The 10,730-nt window shown below is 35.7% G+C and overlaps 1 protein-coding gene across 1 annotated transcript in view; it reads right to left on the bottom strand.

Annotated features, from left to right (window-relative positions):
• The window catches only part of snrka (SNF related kinase a), a 38,185-nt gene extending 37,253 nt beyond the window's left edge, over positions 1 to 932 (bottom strand). Inside the window, exon 1 of the mRNA XM_028471110.1 lies at positions 698 to 932. The gene's annotated coding sequence lies outside the window, so the exon portion shown is untranslated. The remainder of the gene's footprint in view (positions 1 to 697) is intronic.
• Positions 933 to 10,730: the final 9,798 nt, after the last annotated feature.

Raw genomic sequence — 10,730 nt, 5'->3', positions numbered from 1 at the left:
TGCACAATCCTGTCTTTACTAATGTAACTTTCTTTTATCTTTACATCTTTAAAATGTAATCAATCAAGATCCAAACTAATTTTTGTTTCAATTGCATCACGATGTACATATACAGAAAAAGGGACGTTTGAGGACGTTGCTTCCAATGGAAAACTGGAAATGTCTCAGCATTATGGTGTAACATGCTAATCAAAGTTGTTCATTATGACATTTTTAACCTTGAAAATCACTTTGAGCTGCATTCTTTGTATGAAAAACGCTTTATAAATAAAAGATTGATTAATAATCACAGCATGCTGATGAGCAGTGTGAGTGTAGTGGTTGCATGAAGCAGCTGTCAACACGTTAGTCACAAACATCAACAACATCACCCAATGATCTGGATAACGGGCCCGGGGGCGGCAGCAGCAGCACCTACTGACGTTAGCCACGGTACCGGGTTAGCTGGTTCACGTTCATTGATTGATCCGCGTTAGCTCACCAGATGACTGACGCTTACCGCCTTCTACTCGATTCGATAGAAAAACCTCACACCAAACCTACGGTTCCCCCACTAAACGGCTTCAGTCGATGTTTCTCTGATAAAGTATCGGCTTTACAAACACACGCAGTAAGTGTTAACAGCCCCACAGCACAGCTAGCCTCGGCTAGCATGTAGCATAGCAGGCTAAAGTTAAGAAGCGCTCGTTGGGCTCACCTCTTCCAGCCTCTCCGGTAAACGGAGCCTTGCCCTGCCTTGTCCTCCCGCCCGCCAGTGACCGTGGGCTCGTTTCGGCTGCTAACGACGGAAGCCCGCCGTGGAATGACGGAGGAAAGCACGGGGTGTGACAGGGACATGTACGGAGTGCCTGTGGCCCGAGCTCAGTGCACACTCACAGGGAGGCATAGCATCGTTGGCAGCGGCTGAGCTCCGGCTGCCTTCACGGTCCGCCCACCGCACCAGTCCGCATCTCCATTTACTTACAATGGTTACACACAGTCCCAGCATGACCATTAACATTGTATTGAACAATTTCATTAAACTGTCTTATACATTTTTAGGAAGGTGAGTTATAAAGTTTTATGCTGTTTGAGAATGTGACATTTTATTGATAGAGTTTGTTTTAAGGGTGACTTTTAACAGCAGATTAAAAAAAAAAAAAAAAAAAAAGCCATTAGGCTAACTCTGGTAGATTTACTGTAATTATCATTGGTTACATTGTCCCTGTCAAAAATAAATAAATTAAAAAAAATGACCACACGCACAGAAAGACACCTGCGAGGGGAGTTTGCATGTTTCCTTACAGATGAACAGTTATATAGGCTTTGGTCATTGAAAGGTGATTTACTGTTGATTATAATAATAATAGATAATAATTTAAACATTAGTTTGTTTATGCCATGACTGTTCAGTCAGCTTGACTTCATATAAGACTGTGACTATAAAATATTTCAACTTAAGGAGGCACAAACATTCTGAAAAAAAAAATTGTGAAAATAGTTAATAATCAAACTAAGTGACATATAAACAACCTCTTTGCATGTTTTACTGCACATTTGGATAAGATTGTAAAAAGACTCCAAAAATTAATCGATATAATATTTTCAGAATCATGTAGTAAGTATATACCTACGCATGATTGACTAAAAGAGAAAAGGCTGAACAGTTGTGTATCACACGTGTCTTTTTGTAACTAACTTAAATCTATGAAATTAAGTAAAAACGTTTTTTATTCCGTTTTATAGCCCCAAAACAGATTCTTCCGAGGTGTCATGAATGCACCGTAATAGCATCACAAACCGCATTCAGCTCTGACGTCAAACCCAGGCTTTTGAAAAGGAGAGGCTGCTAAAAAAAAAAAAAAGAAATCCAGTGTTATATAAAACATGTCAACAACACATCAGTGTGACTATAATAAAGGTGCTGCTGCAGAATACTGTCTTTTTTCCAACATATTATTAGCAGAACACATTAAAATGGGATTATTGTAAGAGTTTATTACTGAATAAAGTGATCTGTGAGTCCTTTGTTTACCCTGCATTCACAGCAGGGAGTCTTATACCTGCTAATATAAGCTTTAACTGTTGAATCATTTCAACATCAAATAGCTGTGGCTACATTTCTCTGTACAAATCCATGAAATCTTTGACTTCAGACTAAACATGATGATTGGATCGCAGTGCTGCCAGTCAACCTGCTCACTTTAGGAAAATATGGGGTGTGGTTTTGGAAGAAGAATGAATGAGAGACTATGTGAAAAATGTAGGTATACTGTGTACAGTTCTCTCACATGTGGCTGCAGGCCTACAGCTGCCATTCAGGAACATGGTGATGTTTTCAAGTTCAATCCTGATTGTTTCAATGTGTGAATGGTGAACACTAACATCAGTGCTGACACAGTTGCCTTGAAAAAGTAAATATGTCTACTCATTGGGAAAATTAACAATAAAATAATTAAAAATATGGGGTTTTATATTGTTTATTTTTAGTTAAAAAATGTTATAATAATAACAATGATAATTGAAATGATCTTCATTAGAACATGAACTGAAAATACAACGGTCAGTCTTGGTCCCACATCAGGTGGGAGAGGACCGGAAATGATAAAAACTAGAAATAAATCTATTCTGCAGGCACTAAATAATGTTTCATTCCACTTATTTACAAACTAGATTATTTAAAATGTGTGTTATCACTCATTCATCCATCATTATGCTTTATAGTTGTTTTTATATAGTATTCTGAGCAAAATATTGTAGTCGGAGTCAGACATTGAGGGTACTTGGAATCTGAAATAGGAGAAAGGGGATACTTGAGCCTAAAAACTGTGAGAACCACTGTTTTACAGGATGTACGTTGAAGTATTTTCCTTGTTTTGTACAAGGAATGATTACTGAAGTTGCATAATTTTTTCAGTTTTGTCTTATGTCTGGATTTGCCAACATGATAAAAGAGTCTGCAGAATAGTTCAGTTTGTTAATTCCATGATAGGAAGTAGATGATCTCTGCAATTAAGTGTGGGAATAAAAATGAAAATCCAATATCGTGCATCCCTACGTAGAACCCACTATGGTTCAGAGCACCCAGTAACAAATATCTAGGTTTTAATTCCATGGTGTTTTCCTGAACAAGTCATTGTGCTTTTGCTTTTGATACTACCAGTATTTGATAATACCAGTTCTTCTCAAAGTGTGTGGTGCACCCCCTGGTGGGAAATAGAGGTATGACTGGTGGGGTGCGACAAACAGGAGGAACCTCTAAACTTCATGCTGATCTTCTTAAATGCCTTTCCTCCTTGACAATAAAGATGATTGATACTAAACAAAACACCTACACACAAAGAAAGTAATAATGAGAAACCTAAAAATGTAGCAGAAATTAAAAGAGCATTAAATTATTAGACTGCATTAGATATTGACCAGGAACAAACTGTAACGTGGAACTAAAGTGCAAAAATAAATATTTACATCGGCATGTAATTCTACGGAGCCCTAAAGGGCCATGCTTTCATGCATTTTATTTCCTCCGTTTTCCTGTGATAACAACTTAATTTTCTTGAGATAACGAGACTTTGTTTTCCTGTGATAACGAGTTAATTTAATTTGTTTTCCTGATATAACGGGATAATAAATGAAACAATAGTGTAGTATAATAAACGTCATTCAGTGCAACAATGTCAGAGAAGCAGGAGCATACGGATCACAGCATCAGGTATCTTTTCAAACAAGGCCTGACACAGGCTGAAATAGCATTATGCCTCGCTATTACAGATAATATACACTTTAGTGTGCGTACTGTAAAAAGACGGTTAGCAAGGCTTCAGCTTTATCAGCGGCACAATCTAAGTGCACTTGATGTCAGTAAAGTTAGAAAGACATTGGCACATTCTGATTCATCAGTTCAATAACTCGCGATAAAAAAGTGCTAAAAGCAACAATCTCCACCTCTGTCTACTCACTGTAACACAGAGCACATACTACACAACTGTTTTATTCAATACAGTCCGACTGCTGATCAGAAAAAGACCCAAAGCTGTCAAAGAGCTGAGGATCGAGACCAGTGTGAGGAGGGACCGTCTACTAAGTACAACGCCGAAAAGCTAATTTAAACAATAAAATGTAGGCAGTGGCTATCCGTACGGTTGCCGTATCAATATACCAACATTCTATCAGTACGTAGCACATTGGCCAGTTTAGGTCACGTGATAGGTCAGTCATTGGCCAGTTTAGGTTGCGTGACTAAAACTAAATCTTACCCTAAACCTAACTCTAACCCTAAAAATTGTTGCGATAGTGGGTTATAGCCTAACCCTATAACCCTAAACCTAACTGCTACCGCCTCCACACAAATGACCCTAACCCTGACCCTGATCTTAAACCTAACCCTAACTGGTACTGCCTCCTTGCAAATGACCCGAACCCTGACCCTGATCATAAACCTAACCCTAACTGCTCGCGCCTCAACTCAAATAACCCTAACCCTGGCCCCAACCATAACCCTTACCCTAGAATTTTTTTAAGAAACCCTAAATTTACACCAACATCCAACATCTAAATCCAAGAAAATCCAACATCTAAAAATTTAACCAAATTTAACCAAGAAAAATCAGGCAGAATGCACCTCCACCCCATTCCTTACAACAGGTAATGAGGGGGAGGCTGGAAGCTGGGACGAGGTCCAAACAGACCCAGTTGTGGTGAAGCCCAAACAGGCTCCTGCTTCTGTCCCTCAGCTGACAGTTCTGTGAACCCTCATACCATACCACACGACACATTAATTGACGACAGGGTGTTCAAACAGACACAGAATGGGCGGGGTGCAACCATCCCCCCCACGCTGTTCCTTGTCCCATATTTACAACACTGCACTGACACCGCACTATACTGATACAAACTCACAAAACCCTTTTGGATAAGTGGCACAAGGAAGAGAGGAACACGAATAACAAGCGTCGGCCTGTGCCTGCCTATGATTCCCTGTTCAACTGGGGGGGTCCTCGAATCCACCTAGGGGGTCTCATCGAGAAAACACATTCCTTTACCTAACCCTATCCCTAACCCTAACCCTAAGATGCTACGTACTTGTCCTTCATTAACCATACCAATAGAACCGTGGTAAATGTTTTACTTCACTGTCTTGGTTTTTTGCCCCTCTGCAAATCATGTGAAATGTTTAACAAGCCATCCTGATAATACTACAACAGCTCTTAATGTAATAATGCAGTAAATCAAATATTGAATGATTTTTCCTTATTTTAACACTAGGCTACTGTATATTATTTTATATAACTTCTACAAGAAACACAAAACTTTAGATATTTAAAAAAAAAAAATACTGGTGATTTTTAATTTAATAATTCATTCAATGGCTTCCACAAAAACACAAGAGAACCCTGGAAACTACAGATAATATTTCATTTATTATCCCGTTATCTCAGGAAAATAAATTAAATTAACTATAACGTAATTGTTATCATGGGAAAACGAAGTCTCGTTATCTTGCGATCTCGAGAAAATCAAGTCGTTATTATGAGAAAACAAAGACAATAAAATGTATGAAAGCATGGCCCTTTAGAGCTTCTGTATATTTCACATAACAATAAACAAACTATCAACAGCTAACTTAGAAAATGTATTTCCTTTTCTGTTTTTTTTTTTTTTTTTTTTTTTAAGCTTTTTGTCACAGATTGTAAACAATTTTGGTTATTTCTGTACTTTTGACTGCTTATATTAGTGTTTTGCAGGTCTTGCATCTTTTGGTGTGGATGGTGATGACAAAAAAGGTGGTGTAGAAAAAGTCTTCAGGGCAACTGATTTGTAAATAATATGCAGTTTTTATCATTAGCTAATCACCATATAAGGAAAGTCTTAACTACCATATAACAACATCCGTACCACCCATATGGTAGAAACAGGTATGCTTTATCACCCACCAAACATCTTTAAATGTTCCTATGGTTACGTTACCCCACATCTGTGCTCCTTTTACTGCTAAAATTGTGTCATGATTCCTAATAGGATCATGAAAAGTCATCTTACTTGTGCCATCATCAGAAAAATGTAAGTTTGACACAACATCCACCTTGTAGATGTCACATTCTGAAAACCCCACAAACATGTCTTTCCTTCCATGAGTGTTATTCCAGCAAACACAAGTCTCAGCTTTTACGCGGGCCACGTCAATGGCCTCAGGCTTTGCTTTAATTTAGTTTTTGAGTTCTGATTTACTTATGCACAGAAGAGGATTAGGGCCACTAAAAAAACAAAACAAAAACAAAAAAACAGAACCAGTAGTGGAAGAAAAAAAAAAAAACAGGAAAATAAAATAAAAGTGCCCAGCATGTTTTATAAAAAAATAAATAAATAAAGTGCAATCAACTCCCAAGCTAAAATGCATTGAGAAGTGAGGAAGTTTAACATGTGGTTCACTGACACATAGTGGTGAACGAGCATTTACGGGCTATGCATATGTTAGCATAGTTTCATTATTTTATATATTTTGGATCGATACTATAATCGAGCTGTGAAATATTGGGATATATCAAATAAAGATGTGATGATGAACAAAATGGAGAACACTCATTTCCTTACTGCCCTCATATTTTTATTTCTCCAATTTAAAGCACTTGGAAACAAAAACATGCTACACTATTTTGAAACGTCTGTGTAGTGTATTTTACATGTTTTTTTTTGTAAATTCCTTAGTTGTAATAACCCCCTCAGGCAGGTGGTGTGTCCTGCAGACCTTCTGCACCTGGATTAGGTAGGTTTCTGTTGCTCATTCTCCATTCATTTCATTTTACATTTACTAGGTTTTTTCTAGCCGGGACAAGAAAACAAACCAAAATAAGAAACAATAAAAACTGTGTACAAGGAAACTCCAACAGATAAAAACAATCAGAGATGTTCAAAATAATATATATATGATCCATGTACATTTATAACTGAAATGATATGTTTGCTTGAAAAGGAATGGGAAGAATTTAATCCCACCCCCATCAGTAACTGAAGATATACAAGAATACAATGCAAAATACCAACAATGGTAATACTGTAAATTCAATTAAATTTGCATTTAAAAACAACACGAGCCATAGATGTAACAGGCCTCACTGTACCGTAACCAAATCATACTGTACGTATGTTTATGAAGTTGTGAATCCAGGTTTTTCCATGATTTCACTCCACTTACAGACAAACAAACACTCTTCCTGATGCCTCCAATCATAGGTATTATAACATTTCTAAAGCCCTTAGAACCATGAGTGTTCTCTTTAAAAAAGGAAAATCTGTGTATGTTGACAGGTAGAGATTTTTTAAATAAAATGAACATAGGATAATATTTCACATATTATCAGTAACTTAGATTGAATAAAGAGATTATTAGTGTGTGCTAAATATTCAGTTTTATGTATGATTCTTATTGCTTGTTTTTGTAATAGGAATAACGGATGTTAATTGTTTTCCTACTCTTCAATAGGTGAGAGGGTACTAAGGAACAAAATAACATTCAGAGAGCATCATGAAAATGCTTAGCTTTGTTCATAAATGAGAGGCTTTTTGAAATGTTGCTTTTTATATATCTGATGGTGACTTTATTATTAATTACTACTCCAGGAATTTATTTTCAATAACATTTTCTCATTGGATAACATATATTTTTATTTGTTACTTTTTTAATCACATATAATATTATATCCTGGTAGCTTTACAGCTCTGGTGGTGATGAAGTATCTGATTGTTAGCAAAGTGTGACTGTTCCTATCTTGACAATAGGGGGCAGCAGTAGCTTAAAGTGCCAGAGGAAACTGTTCCCATTAGCTCGATTGAGAATGTTTTTCTCCAATGTCCATCCATCCGTGCAATACATTTGTATACATTTAACTTACAGTTGGGTTCATTTGACCTCATCCCACTTCTGAGAGCAATGTTCCACTGGTTAATACAGTGGTTCTCAAACTAGTATTTCACACTTTGAACAAAGGTGAACTTTGTTCAACTCCCCAAATAACACATTTTCAAAGTTAATGAACTAACAGGGAACAAGTAACATCATATTTCATATTAAATTAAAAAAAAACTAAATTAAACTAATCACCATCATAAAAAAAAACAAAAAACAAACAAACAATTGTTAAAAGCAGTCGTCAAAAACACAGGAAATAACAAAACATGCTGACATAAATCATTAGTGTGGATGCAGGAGTCATCCTCACTAATGATTTCCATTTTTTCTTATTAGCTAATGCTAATGCTAGGTGAGTGCTAATGTTAGGTTAATGCTATTGCTAGGCTAATGCTAATGTTAGACTGATGCTAATGCTAGGTTAGTGCTAATGCTAGGTTAATGATAAATTATTGTTAATGCTAGGTTAGGGCTAATGTTAGGTTAATGCTATTGCTAGGCTAATGTTAATGTTAGGCTGATGCTAATACTAAGTTAATGCTGTTGTGAGGCTAATGCTAGATTAATGCTAATGCTAAATTAGTGCTTATGCTATGCTAATGCTAATTAATGTTAAAGCTAACCAATGCTAATGTTAATGCGAGCTAATATTATACTAATACAAATGTATGCTAATGCTAGCTAACGCTAACTATTGTTAATGCTAAGCTAATTATATTCAGGAAATGCTAATATTCTAGTTATTTTTGCACTTTAGTTCCACGTACAGTTTGTTCTTGGTCAATATCTAATGCAGTCTAATAATTTAAAGCTCTTTTCATTTCTGCTACATTTTTAGGCTTCTCATTTTTACTTTCTTTGTGTGTAGATGTTTGGTTTAGTGTTAATTATCTTTATTGTTAATGAAGAAAGGCATTTAAGAAGATTGGCATGAAAAATACATTTCCTCCTGTTTGTCACACCCCACCTGTCATACTGCCACACACTTTGAGAAGTAGAGCAAGTATGTAAGTATGTCCAGATTTAATGAAATAACAGCATGCTTATTTTTCAAACTGCATTTTCTTTTGTCTTTTTTTTTTTCATCGTGAGCCTGATATTGTCTATATCGTATCGTGAACTCTGTTTATTGTCACCCTCAGAATGGACTTTAAAGTTCTGCTGCTGGTGTATAAATGTGTGAATGGGTTTGGTCCAGAATACATCAGTGACATGTTAGTCAGGTATGAACCCAGCAGGTCTCTCAGATCTATGGACACAGGTCAGATAGTGGAGCCCAGAGCTCACAGCAAACAAACTATTCTTCTCTATTAGAGGGATAATTTTAATGACATTATTGTTTATTTATTATTTTTACTGCTGATTTTAATGTTCTTATTGATTGTTAAACCAGTAAATGTTTTCTGTTGCACTTTTTGATCATGTGAAGCAGTAATTCTCAAACTTTTTTGCTCAAGTACCACCTGTCTCAAGCTTTTGAATGCAAGTACCCCCTTTGTCCGACTACAACATTTTGCTCAGAATTCTGTGGGAAAAGTAATTATAGTGCATAATGATGGAATGAACGAGTGATAACACTCATTTTATAGAATCTCATTTTGTAAACAAGTGGAATGAAACTTGTATTTAGTGCCTCAATAGATTTATTTCTCTAGTTTTGATCAATTCCGGTCATCTTCCACCTTGTGGGACCAAGATTGACACTTGTATTTTCAGTTAATTATAATTTTATTTTTTAATCAATTTGTGTTTTTTTGTATTTTGTTGTTGTTTGTTCTTTTCATTAGTCAGTATATTTGTCTCTTACTTTGCGTCTTTTTGTTGTTGTTTTGTGTGTTGCTGGTATTATTTAAATCATTCTCTCTCAGTGTGTGTGTTTTTGGTGTCATCTTGTGTCATTTTGTGTTTCTCTGTTTTTTGTGTGTGTTTTTTTTCTCATTTAGTGTGTCTTTGTCGTTTTGTGTGTTGCTGGTAATTGTAAGTATTTTTCTCTCTAAGTGCATGTGTTTTTGGTGTCATTTTGTGTATTTTGTTGTTGTTTGTCTGTTCTTTTAATTATTCAGTCACTTTGTTTCTTAATTTATGTGTTTTTGTTGTGGTTTTGTGAGTTGCTATAATATTTAGTATTATTGTCATTTTTAACTAAAAATAAACATTATAAAACCACATATTTATGCTTTTATTTCTTAATGTTTCTATCTCTCTCTCTCAAATTCAAATTCAAATTCAAATTTAAAACAGCTTTATTGGCATGAGAAAACAGGTTTACATTGCTAAAACAAGTGCGAGACTACGTACACACGAAAAGATTAAATGTTATAAAATTCGTGTAAAACAATAAGATTAAAATAAAATAATAAAATAGGCTTATATATATATATATATATACGTAGAACACAATTTACAATTAAGTTATAAATGTTGTAAAAGTCGAGGTTATGTACAGAATTTTACATATATTAATATACACACACATGCGCCCGGTTATACAAGCACATACATAGAGTACATTCAATTCAAAACAGCTTTATTAGCATGAGAAAACATGTTTACATTGCCAAAGCAAGTGTGAGAACCATGTACACACGAAAAGATTAAATGTTATAAAATTTGTGCAAAACAATAAGATTAAAATAAATCGTAAAATAGGCTCTCTCTCTCTCGCCATCGAGTACCTCTAGAGGTACACGTACCCCCGTTTTAGAACCACTGATGTAAAGCACATTGAATTGCCTTGTTTATAAAATGCGCTACACAAATAAGTTTGCTTTGCCTTGCTTTGCCTATCGTCCCACCACTACGTCAAACCCTGAGCATCACAAACAATCGCGAGATGTGAGCGTGA

The sequence above is a fragment of the Gouania willdenowi genome, chromosome 16, assembly GCF_900634775.1.
Source record: "Gouania willdenowi chromosome 16, fGouWil2.1, whole genome shotgun sequence".
NCBI classification, from domain to species: Eukaryota; Metazoa; Chordata; class Actinopteri; order Blenniiformes; family Gobiesocidae; genus Gouania; species Gouania willdenowi.
The sequence above is the reverse complement of the archived record's forward strand: the minus strand, read 5'-3'. Positions and strand labels throughout refer to the sequence as shown.